This window comes from Dendrobates tinctorius, unplaced genomic scaffold, assembly GCF_039654945.1.
Source record: "Dendrobates tinctorius isolate UK_male_01 unplaced genomic scaffold, ASM3965494v1 ptg000241l, whole genome shotgun sequence".
In the NCBI taxonomy this organism is placed as follows: Eukaryota; Metazoa; Chordata; class Amphibia; order Anura; family Dendrobatidae; genus Dendrobates; species Dendrobates tinctorius.
This window is the reverse complement of record NW_027361908.1, coordinates 28,943,467-28,956,439: the sequence shown is the minus strand read 5'-3', so window position 1 is coordinate 28,956,439 and position 12,973 is coordinate 28,943,467. Positions and strand designations below refer to the sequence as shown.

The 12,973-nt window shown below is 44.9% G+C and overlaps 1 protein-coding gene across 1 annotated transcript in view; it reads left to right on the top strand.

Annotated features, from left to right (window-relative positions):
• LOC141060686 (solute carrier family 23 member 1-like) overlaps positions 1–12,973 on the top strand; it is a 643,790-nt gene that overhangs the window by 112,828 nt on the left and 517,989 nt on the right. The window lies entirely within an intron of this gene.

The following is a 12,973-nucleotide window of genomic DNA, read 5'->3' as shown; positions in this document are numbered from 1 at the left end:
TCAGACAGGTTTCCTTTCTGCGTAATAGTAAAATATGAAGAATAGTATCCCCTGAGGCTGACATTCTTGAGATAGGGATGATCAGTGAACATTTTGAGTCTGTCCCACATTGGGATCTAACTCTAAAAGAAGCGTTCAATAATGTAACCATTATAAATGGCATTGCGCAGGAGCCAGGGGCTGATCCCATATTTCCTTACTTTATGAAGAGTGGGGACTTATTGAACTGGGTTACTAAGGTCAGAGAGAAAATAGTGAAGTGATTGTTCTTACCAGGAAGGGCGTTGCACATGGTCCATTAACATGTCTTGGGTGACTATCTGGATGTCAACAAAACTCATGAACGGGTAATGTGGAGGTTTATTGGCCTGGATGTCACCAGGAAATCCTAATGTATTGCAAGTCCTCTCCCATCTGCCAGTAAACCACTCCCACCTCTCACTTCTGAAATCTTCTTGCATTGCAACCCATCATAGAGGTGCCATTTGAGCGAATTGCCTTGGACCTGATCAGCCTCCTTCTTAAACCTGCTTGTGTGCATCAATATATATTGGTTGTCCTTAACTATGCTACTTGGCACCCAGAAGCAGTTCCCCTGAGATGCTCCTCCACGAAAAGTATGGCCTGTGAGTTGGTCCTCATCTTTGCCCGGACAGGACTACCGAGGCAGATCATGACTGACCAAAGAACAACCTTTATGAGTAAGGTGATGATGGAATTGTGTAAGACCTTAAATAACTGAAGACATCAGTTTACCATCCCCACCAACCAGACTTGTGGAAAGGTTCAATAATACCTTAAACTGAATGCTTAAGAAGACCATATAAAACAGCGGTCAAGACTGGGACTTTCTCCTCCCATAGCTATAATTCTCTGTCTGGGAGGTTCAATAATCTTCTACTGGATTCTATCATTTTGAACTCCTGTATGGTCAACATCCGCAACATCTCCTTGATATAGCAAAGGAAACCTGGGAGGCCGAGGTCATTGGAGCATCATTGAGTACGTCACACAGATGCAGGAGAGGGCTGCTAAGATAATGTTCATCATAAAGTAAGTCCTCCAAGCACAAAAGGCTCCATCCCGGGTCTACAACCGGTCAGCCAGTGTGAGGCAGTTCAGCTCTAGGGAACAAGTCCTTGTGCTTATTACCATGGTAGACAGTACATTTTTGGACAAATGGAATTCCCTATGAGGTGGTAGAGAAGCTGGGTGATGTGAACTCCAAGGTTCATTAACCAAAAGGACGAAAGCCATACCAGGTCTAACATGTCAATTTTATCAACCAATGGCACAACAGGGACAAAGCTGAAACTCCATGTTTGCTGGTGACACTTAAGATGATACAGTAGATGAGACACTGTAGAATGTTATGAATGAGTCACCGTAGGAGGCAAAAACAGAAATGCTAGCTAAGTCCAGAAAGCCAGAGAAGTTGGCAGCTATCGGATTGCAGACCCCTGAACCTATCAACAACAACTAGCAGTAGCCGTGGAGGGTTCCTACAATGCCCTAGACCCCTCGATCACAGCCGGAGAACTGCCTAGACTAAAGACAGAAAGGGAAATCTAAACTGCCCCAGAGCAGACCCCAAAGCAATAGGCAGCCCCCATCATATAATGACGGTGAAGCAAGAAGAAAAAACACTAGCACAGATAGAAAGATAGACTGAGCAAATGATGGGGCCCAAGCTAACTAGATAGGACAGGATAGGAAGGCTGCTGTCTGCAATCCACGAAAAACCCCATCAAAATAAGAGCCAACAGACTGACAGGGAAAAAAGCTCTGAAGACGCTAGGCTTCAAAAAGACTATGTCAGAACTCAGGTATTTTCTGAAGACAGAGCAAACTGACAAAAAGGAATTCAGCTCACCCCAGCAGGGAATGGCAGAATCCAGAAAAGCAAGGCAAACTAAAACCAAAACACAAATGCAAAAAGGCAAAGCAGAAAACTTAGCTTTTGAGGAGCAGGAATCAGACTGGTCTCCTAGAATTCTACAGAGAGATCACCAGAGAGGCAGAAGGGCGTCGGCTGCCTTATATCCAGTCAGAGATCCCCGTCGCCCAGTCATCCTCTCCCAGCTCAGGTGCTTGGTATTCAGCCTCACTACCTTCCTTCACCAGAAGAGGGAGTTCATCAGACCTCAATGGTGAAGGAGAAAATGAACTCATAACAGTAGAAGTCCCCAAAACAGCAATGTCAAGAATTGATGCAGCAGAACCGGGAGGAGTTTGTGTTATTATTTAAATTAAAGAATTTTTTTCTGGCTGTATTTTTGACAATCTAACTATGTGGTTAGTAATGGGGGCGTCCTATAGACACCTCTCCATTACTATCTTGTGGGCTTGATGTCAGAGGCCAAAAAACAGCTGACATCAACCCCACAGCCACTACCCCACTTGCCACCGCACCAGGGCAAGTGGGAAGAGTCAGGCAAAATGCCTTAATTGGCGCATCTATTAGGCTACTTTCACACATCAGGTTTTCGGCGTCAGGCGCGATCCGGCGTCGTGCCGGAACGCCGGATCCGGCAAATGTTTCGTAAAACCGGATGTGACGGATCTTTTTCTTGACAGACAAAACCGGATCCGTCTCATCCGGTTCATCCGTTTTTCTATCCGTTTTTCGACGGATTACGCCGGATCCGGTTTTTAAAATTGACCCTTGTGGCCTTCCGAACGGGATTGGCTACTGGAAAACTATATATAGCATGTTTCTACAGCCCTTCTTTGACAGGTTGTAGAGGAGAAAGTGCAGGTTGGAGAGAAGAGCAAGTTACTGGCGAAGATGGATGTTGTCATTGGAAATATTTTGAAGAATTTGGCGGATTTTACAGCGGAGGCGAATCGTTTGAGGGTGATTGTTCTGGAGAAGGAGAGAGCGAGACAGCAGCGCATCAGGCATCGTAGACGACGTTTGTGGATCCACCCCATCACAGCCAAGAGAATGACGCATGGGGTCTATTCTACACTCTGCATGGACCTTCGACGAAACCCGGATAAATTTTTTGGATATGTTAGGATGAAAATGGAGAATTTTGATTACTTGGTGGAGCGCATTGCACACCTCATAAGAAAAGCGGACACCTATTGCCGCTTCTCTGTTTCACCCGCAGAGCGTCTGATGGTGACTTTAAGGTAAGCCACATTTATTGGATGTGCTCGCATCAGAGCACACTTTCACTGCAATCTTGTTGGTGGTAGTTTGTATCTCCAAGTGTTATAGCTCAGTTTTGGTATGTAATGCTGTGATTTAAAACTAATTTATTGTTTTTTAATTCCCCACAGATTTCTTGCAACTGGAGAATCCCTTTCGTCACTGCATTTCCAGTACAGACTCGGGATTTCCACCATATCTGGAATTGTGAAGTACACATGCCGTGCACTGTGGGACTCCTTAGCTGAAGAGTTTTTACCAGAGCCCACAACAGAGAGGTGGATTGAAATTGCTGACAAGTTTCAACAGATATGTCAGTTTCCAAACTGCTTGGGCGCTGTGGACGGGAAACATATCCGCATTGTAAAGCCAGCTGGATCGGGATCGGAATATTTCAATTACAAGAAATATTTTTCAATTGTCCTCATGGCCATCGCTGACGCGGAATACAAATTTATTGCGGTTGATATTGGGGCCTATGGCCGCTCCAATGACTCTCAAGTTTTCAAACTGTCTGCCATGGGGCGTAAACTGTATGGAAACACCTTCCAGTTCCCACCACCTAGACCGATGCCGCAAACATCTGGTCCACCTATGCCATTTGTCTGTGTAGGGGATGAAGCCTTCCAGCTGTCAGAACACCTTTTGAAACCGTACTCTAGCAGAGGATTGACAAGACCAAAACGCATTTTTAATTACCGCCTCACAAGAGCAAGAAGAATGGTTGAATGTACCTTTGGTATTCTGACAGCCAAATGGCGGGTCCTATTGACTGCGATCAACCTCAAGACAGAAACTGTGGACGAGGTGATCAAAGCGTGCGTGGTACTCCACAATTTTGTTATCTGCAAGGAACCCATTTCCATTGAGGACACCTCTGAAGAAACCACCTTGCAAGATTACCATGACATTACCACTAGAAGTTCTGTGACGGTTTCAGTAATGAGGGACAATTTTGCATTATACTTTATGTCACCTCAAGGCAGAGTACACTGGCAGGATGACAGAGTGTGAAAGATTTGTGCCCAACCAAACTTGTGTACCTTCTGTACCAACAGTATATACCTTTGTCATGGTCTCTATTTTTAGCTTTAGGCCACAGGTGTGTACCTGGTTGTGTTTTATGCAAAGTATTTCACCTTTTAACAAAAGTTGTGTACATTGTTAGGAAATCACCAACAATAAACACAACTTTTTAGGTGAAATACTTTGCTTCAAACACAACCAGGAACACAACTGTGGCAAAAAGCTAAAATTTACCCACAGTTATATACCTAGTTTTGAATACCATTTCACCTTTTAAATACCCTGTATTTAACCTTTTTCGCCGCAGAAAGAAATGACAGACAACCAGTGTAAAATAATTTAACTTTTATTGAAAAATGTTTTTTTTAGTAAACTTTTTTAAAATTTTAATAAACTTGTTTAATAAAACTTTGAAACTATAAAACTGAAACCATAAAACTGGTCATTTTTATTTAAATACACACATTATAAATCTGTGTATTGTGTGGTGGAAATACTGCTGTAGGGGCTGCGGGACACTTCGACACTGGGAGTGTGGAGAGAGGACTGGGATCGTGGTGGGGAAGGAACAGTTAGAGGTGAAGGTGTGGAAAAAACTACAGAATGGGTGGACATGTGGGAAGCAGAAGAGGTGGTGGGTGGTGGAGTGGAGGGTTGGGCAGGGACTGTAGGAGCAGATGATGTTGATGGCAAGTTGTATGGGGAAGGAGTTTGGTACGGGGCAGGTTGCTGGAAGTGGGGAGATGTCTGGTACGGGGCAGGTTGCTGGAAGTGGGGAGATGTCTGGTACGGGGCAGGTTGCTGGAAGTGGGGAGATGTCTGGTACGGGGCAGGTTGCTGGAAGTGGGGAGATGTCTGGTACTGGGGAGGTTGCTGGTACTGGGGAGTTTGCAGGTACTGGGGAGGTTGCTGGTACTGGGGAGGTTGCTGGTACTGGGGAGGTTGCTGGTACTGGGGAGGTTGCTGGTGCTGGGGAGGTGGATGGTGCTGGGGAGGTGGATGGTGCTGGGGAGGTGGATGGTGCTGGGGAGGTGGATGGTATGTAATAGGAGGGGGAGGATGGAAAGTGGCTGGAGGGGGTGTAGATGTAATAGGAGGGGGAGGATGGAAAGTGGCTGGAGGGGGTGTAGATGTAATAGGAGGGGGAGGATGGAAAGTGGCTGGAGGGGGTGCAGGTGGAGGAACTACTGTGGTGGGAGGAGGAGGTTGGGAGGTAACTTGCTGGAGAGCAGCGTGGCATGAATGCATTACATGCATCTGCTGGGCAGGAGAGAGCGTTTCCATGCGCTCCACAACAGACCTGAAAAAGGTGTGGTTTGGCGAAGATCTTGCTTCTGAATGCATGGTTTGCAGAAGTGTCTTCACCTCCAGAATGCTGGAGTTGATCTGCTGATAGCCTGCGGAGATTTGCTCTGACAAGACTTTTAGACAGTTCTGGAAAGATGCATTCAGATGCAAGAACTCTGGCGCATAAGTCTTTTCCTGACCCCTCTGCCGCTTCCGCCCAGTACCCGCAGGTGTACTAGAGGTGGCAGGGGCAGAAGGGTGGGGTAAAGGGAAAGCGATCTCCTCACCAGCAGCTTCATGTAATGTAGGCGGCCACGATGCTCCTGTGCTGGTGGATGGGACAGATGGGTCGAATGTGTGGGAAGGCTGGGAAGGTGCAGATGTACCGGGGCGGTCGAAGTGTCCCTCGGTGCCGGTCTCCTCAGGGATCGCCTCAGAAGGGTCCAATCGTGCAGGCTCCCGAGTGCTGCTCACCGTGCTGTGGAATAAAGAGAAAAAAAACAATTAAAATACTGACATGGTATGGCCCTGGCTGAAAAAAAATTTTACATCTAACATTTGTTTTCACATGTGGTGTGTAATATTTACCTTCTGGTGACCATTGTTTCCCGGAGGAACGACAGGGCTTCTGCATACTTGTACTTGCTCCTGCGTCCTCCAGATCCACTCGGGGCCCGCATCTCTTTATTGAACTCCTTCTTGAAACGATCCCTCACAGACCGCCACCGATTCACAATTCTGTTCCCTGAAACGAGAAAGGAGTGGTTAGTATACAACATCAGTGTTTCCCAAACTCCAGTCCTCATGGTCCCCAGGGGTCATGTTTTCAGGATTTCCATAGTAAATAGAAATCCTGAACACATGATCCGTGGGGACCATGAGGACTGGAGTTCGGGAAACACTGGTTTACATCAAGCAACCGGTACTGTATATACTTACGCTCTGTAATCTGGGCCCGAGCATCGAGGTCCTCCCAGCGGCCCACAAGGAGCGAACAGATTTCCTCCCAGAGTCGTCGGGTAACGATAAGGTCAGCGTGGCGGCGGTCAGCCATATTCCAGAGCGGCTCCCTTTCTCGGACGAGATCGATGAGGTGGTCCACATCGAGTCCTCCATCCTCACCGTCAGAGTCGGGAGCACGCTGTGAAGGCTGTTAAAGAAAAAGACAAAAATAACGCCTCCACATAAGAAATGAAATAAAAAGTGCAAAAAAACAAAGCAAAAATATTTATACTTACACGCTGGTGACCGCCGCGTTGCTGTCGCCGACGACCCTGGGAGGCACTGCGAGGACCTCTTGGCCGAGCACCAGATTGGGAAGACTAGAGAAGAAAACAAAAAATGTTATGTCTTTGGATGTAGGCATTTGTTTGCTGTGTGTGGTCTGCAGAACATTGTTTTCTATGTGTTGTGTGTAGTGTGATGTTGTGTTTCTGCGTTTGATGCAAAAAACTTACCAATTGTGAGCCCACTCCAGGTGTCTGTCCACCCCTTCCTTCTTCTTCTGGGAGCTCCTCTTCATCTTGTGAATCCTGTTTTGAAATAAAAGGCAATGAATAGACATATATTACAGAGAAGATGGATTTTGGAAATAAAAACTTACCGTCAAACGCTGACGATGCGAGGGAGGGCTCCCAGAAGATGATGTGCTGTCTTCCTGGTGGCCACACTCCATGCCTGTGGGTGGTGTTCCAGCTGCTGCCATTGCTGCTGCTGCTGCATCTATTGGGCGGCTGTTGAATAAAGAGAAACAAAGGGCCAATGAATATCTTGATATTCAATAGCCCTAGTTTGGAGGAATGGGGGATTTGATAATTACCGTCTCTCATCTGCTGCTGGCCTCCCCTCCTCAGCATGTTGCATTTGCTGCTCCATTTGGGGTGGATGTGGTGCTGATGGTGCTGCAGTGGTCTCCTGCCTTCTCCTGCTTCGCTTGGTTGCTTTCTTGGGTAGCATGTGGGTGTGGCTGTGGGTCCCACTGTCTTGCTTTTATATATGTCTTGTGAGCAGAGCTACTGAGCATGCTCAGACCAAAAAACCGGATCCGGCGCATTGCGGCGCTCATGGGCTTTCATTGTGTGAAAAAGCCGGACGCGCCGGATCCGGCGTGTCCGGCTTTTTCGCCGGAGACAAAAAACATTACAGTAGCCGTTTTTTCCAGACGCCGGATCACGACACATTGCCGGATCCGGCGAAAACCGGATGAAACGCATGGCCATCCGGCGCGATCCGGCGCAAATGCAAGTCAATGGGGGGGAAACCGGATCCGGCAATGCATTTCGCCGGATCCGGTTTCTGTCAAAAGCGCCGGATCGCGCCTGACGGCGAAAACCTGATGTGTGAAAGAGGCCTTAGATGCACCTTTCCTGTGTCAGCTGCTGGCTGTTATTTTTAGGCTGGTGGGACAATATTCATGGCCCCTTACCACTCTGAGAATACCAACTCCCAGCTGTCTGCTTTAGCTTTATTAATTTTAAATAAATATATAATTTAAAAAATGTTGTTGGTCCCCTCTATTCTTGATAACCAACCATGATAAAGCTGACAGCTGAGGGTTGCAGGCTGCAGATGTCAGTTTTGCCTACACTGGCTATCAAAAATAACAACCAGCAACAGCAGGTGTAGGCTGATGAAATTAGTACTCTCTAATCAGCTGATGCCTGTGACTGGTGGTAACCTTTTTTACTGCTGGTCACAGGTGCTAGCTCACGTTGTCATCTGACACCATGGGAACCGCAGCTCTTTCACGGTCGGTAATGATCTTACCACAAATCAGAGCTGTTGGTGTTTCTCGCACTGTCATGCAGATGACACCTTGCTTGTGAACTGGAGGTCTGTGCCAATTACTGATCCAGCCATGGGCAAATCCATCTGGTCCGTTAAGAGTCACTCTCAACTCTTCAGTGTATAAAATCTTTGAAAATCTGTGTTCAAATATTTTCTTGGCCCAGTCTTGATGTTTCAACTTCTCTGTCTTATTCTGTGCTAGTTGGATTTCAAGCTTCCTTACCTGGGCCACGTCTCTGAGCACTGAACATCTTGTACTTCTCGGCACCCCAGGAAGGGTCAAGTTCTGGAATATCACAGCATTGAAGGATAATTGGTTCCCTGTCACCTTTGATTCTTCACAAATCTTTGGCAATGTGCATCTTTTATTATCAACATGTTTTTGTAACATTGTTGACAATTTGTATAAAAACTTTTGATAGTTCCGTGATCACACCCCATTATCTTAGCAATTTCAAGAGTCCTTCAGCACTCTGTAAGACTTTTTGACTTTTCTGAGGAAAACAAAATGTCTAATAATTTTGCACACCTTTATAAAGGGTGGTAATATCCTTAGGCCTCACCCTCTTTCACTACAGAAATGCACATTACATGATCTGCTTTATCCAATAAGCAATCAAGTTTATAAAAGTTTTAGTTGAAAAACGTGCATAAAATGATATGGTAAAATAATAATTTGAAAAAAAGTTCAAAACCTTCATAATTATCATACGTGGCCAGGAACCAGTTTAAACAACCATTGTAGTTCCCCCACCGATAATAAGGACTAATCACATAATAGTGGAGTACTCCTAGCAACATGCAATTTAAAGAAAAAAGTGGAGTAACCATCAACCACAAGACAAGGATGTGAAAAAAATAAAAACAAGCCTTTATTATCTCACATTTAAAAGAATATCAGACATTTATAAGTACACACATGAGGTAAAACAGAAAAAGTCATCCAGATATGAAGCGAGGGATCACCCCTACATATAAGATGACAAAAGGTCAAAGAACCACATGCATGAAGTAGAAATCAATGCGATCAGGTCACCCAAGTGTGCTGTGTAACTATCCCAGGACTATGCCTCCATACAGGACACAAAGGTGCTACTTATAACATAATGCCAAAACATATATACAACAGCAAAATGTGGCTTCAAAAAGTATCTCAATCAATACCGGGATCATACCCGGAGTCCATAATGCCCATGTCACTTACCCATAGTGGGATTGTAAAGAAGGGGAGATGCCTCGCTCGACCCCGACGCGCGTTTCGCCTCGGCTTTCTCAAGGGGAAGTGCCTGTCTAGTGTTATCCACCCATATATAAATGCGGCGTCCCCAGTGTCGATAATCAAGGTGGCGCATGCCCAGTGGGGCCGATCGGCACTCTCGCGATGACCCGCCGCCATCAATGGGCCACACGCATGTGTGGTGAAAACACCACTTAGACGTCATCAACATGCGCGCAACCCACAATGTGATGGCCGGAGCATCGCGTACCAAGATCGGACACACCGTGCGTGCGCACAAGTTCAGCGCCATTTTCAAGGAGACTCACTGCGGGCAGCCATAATGATGGAGTCTTACAGGATTGTAATACCACCCTCAATTTTATTAAAGTGTACACTAAGAGGGAGGAGAAAAAATGGATCATAGGAGGGTATATATTTATAATCTTGGTCAAAGGGTATCTATAAGCCCCAAAATATGATAATCAGATCAATATGTCCCCGACCCCATGAATAAAGCGCAGTGCACAGTTTCAACGCCACTGTAAAGGGAACCATTTTTAAGGAGACTTGCTACAAACAGCCATAATATTGGTGTCTAAAGATCATGGTACCACCCACAAAAATAAAATACGCCCTAAGGGGAAGCATGGGTCATAAAAGTGTATATATTTAATCATAATCAAAAATACCCCTAAACCCCAAGATATAATGACCAAAGCAATGTATCCCCAACCCCATATACAGTACGGTAGCGTGCTGATTCGGCGCCATTTTGGAGGGGACCCATCACATACCACCATAGGCAATACTAATGGGCTCAGAATATCATATTAAATAATAAGAACCCCTCTAGTGACTGAAATCGGAATAATCGGAACCCCTCTAATAAGTAGAATACGAAACAATAGGGCTCATATATACCAAAACGTACCTCATAATGATACATTATAAAAAATACATAATCATAAATGCAAATAGCACAAATAATATGTATTTTGTATCATAAAACCTGAACCACAATAAGTTCAGTAATAGACAACACTGTAAATGTATTAAACATCATGAAAGATATATCTACACAATATTAATACATCTAACATTCGATCAAATAATGGGTGCATCATTAATACATTGGCCCCCCCAAAAAAACAACAGTGTATAAAACGCATCCCCCACACACACTCAAGATGACAGTTCTTCAATGGATCAAGCGTGACTAGAGGGATTTTGGAGATGTTTCATCCTGTTCATTCTTTAAGTAACCAAATCGTTCTTGCTCCATCAAAGTGCTTCCACAGATGTTAGAGACAGGTGCTGTATGATATCCAGTTGAAAATGGCAACCACAACGGACTACTGAACCGAATAGTTGTAAAACACACCGAAGGACCAACCCATACATAAATATGGGTATCAGGGAAATTATAAATGTATGCTAAGCTAAAGAAAACAAACACAAAAACAAATTAAAATCACAGCATAGACATAAACACGTATATGATATGAAAAACAATGGGACGGAGGAAAACAGGACCCAGATTCAATATTAACACCGTAGATGAAATCCCAGAAAGGTAAACCAATTAACGCAAAACCCAGAGTAAAACACCCTGGTTATGACCCTTGTTTACAGAAAGGGTACAAAGCTATTGGTTTAATTCCAATCGGCAGGTGCCAAGGTGTCTAGCATCACGATCCATCTGCACTCATGCTGTGCAAGGATCTTTTTGACATTGCCACCTCGAATACCGCAATCAATTCTGTCAATCCCCTGGACTAGTGCAAGGATCTTTTTGAAATTGCCACCTCGAATACCGCAATCAATTCTGTCAATCCCCCAGACTAGGAGGCCCTTGGAATTGGCATTATGGAAAAATTTGAAATGCTTAGGAAGAGTTTTTAAAACGGAGACATCCTGAATGTCTCTGGATGACATTATATCCCTGACGTGTTCACATACCCGGACTTTAAACTCGCGAGATGTAAGTCCATTGTAAATTTTATTACATGGACAGGTGGCATAGTACACCACATTGGATGTATTACAGGTAATATAACTCTTTATAACAAAAGTTCTCCTCCCATCAGATGTAGTGAAGGACGCAGTTTTGTAGATGTTAGGACATGCAACACATCTCCCACAAGGAAAGTATCCTTGTGTGCGGGTTAAGCTCCAGGCAGATGATATTGTGGGTACGTAGTGACTTTTAACTAAATGATCTTTTAAATTCATACTACGTCTAGGAATAACTCTAGGCTGTCATGGTAAACATGCTATCAAAGTGGCATCAGAGTGTAAAATAGGCCAACATTTAGCAAGAATCTCACGAATACGGTCCCACTGACAATTTGACGTAGGCACAAAACCGATAGTATCCTTATTCTTGTCCTGCCGAACGTTGGTGGAATTGACCAATAATTCGTTACGTGAGGTTCGTTTAGCCCTCTGGTACCCTCGCTTAATACATCTATTGCTATATCCTATGGCCCTAAACCGCTGCCCCAAATCCCTAGCCTGTTGTTCAAACATTTTTTCTGTGGAGCAAAAACGCCGGGTTCTTAGAAACTGGCCAGTAGGGATGGCGCGAATGACCGGTGGAACATGCGCAGAGGACGCGTGTAGTAAGGAATTCACCGCCGTTTCTTTACGGAACAAATCCGTCTGGATCGATCCATCAGGGTCAACCCTAATTTGAACATCCAGGAATTCAATGTTCGACCTATGCCACTTATAGGTGAACTTAAGATTAAAAATATTAGAATTAAGATGACACATGAACTCGTGGAGTTCAGATGATGACCCCTGTCAAATGACAAAGACATCATCGATGTAACGATACCAGCACTGCACATGGTCAAAGGCATGCGCCCTATCCCCATGGAAAACCTGCCTCTCCCAGAAACCAAGAAACAGGTTAGCATAGGACGGGGCGCAGGCCCCACTGGGCATGCGCCACCTTGATTATCTACGCCGGGGATGCTGCATTTATATATGGGTGGCTGACACCAGACAGGCACTTCCCCTTGAGAAAGCCGAGGTGAAACGCGCGTCGGGGTCGAGCGAGGCATCTCCCCTTCTTTACAATCCCACTATGGGTAAGTGACATGGGCATTATGGACTCCGGGTATGATCCCGGTATTGATTGAGATACTTTTTGGAGCCACATTTTGCTGTTGTATATATGTTTTGGCATTATGTTATAAGTAGCACCTTTGTGTCCTGTATGGAGGCATAGCCCTGGGATAGTTACACAGCACACTTGGGTGACCTGATCGCATTGATTTCTACTTCATGCATGTGGTTCTTTGACCTTTTGTCATCTTATCTGTAGGGGCGATCCCTCGCTTCATATCTGGACGACTTTTTCTATTTTACCTCATGTGTGTACTTATAAATGTCTGATATTCTTTTAAATGTGAGATAATAAAGGCTTGTTTTTATTTTTTTCACATCCTTGTCTTGTGGTTGATGGTTACTCCACTTTTTTCTTTAAATTG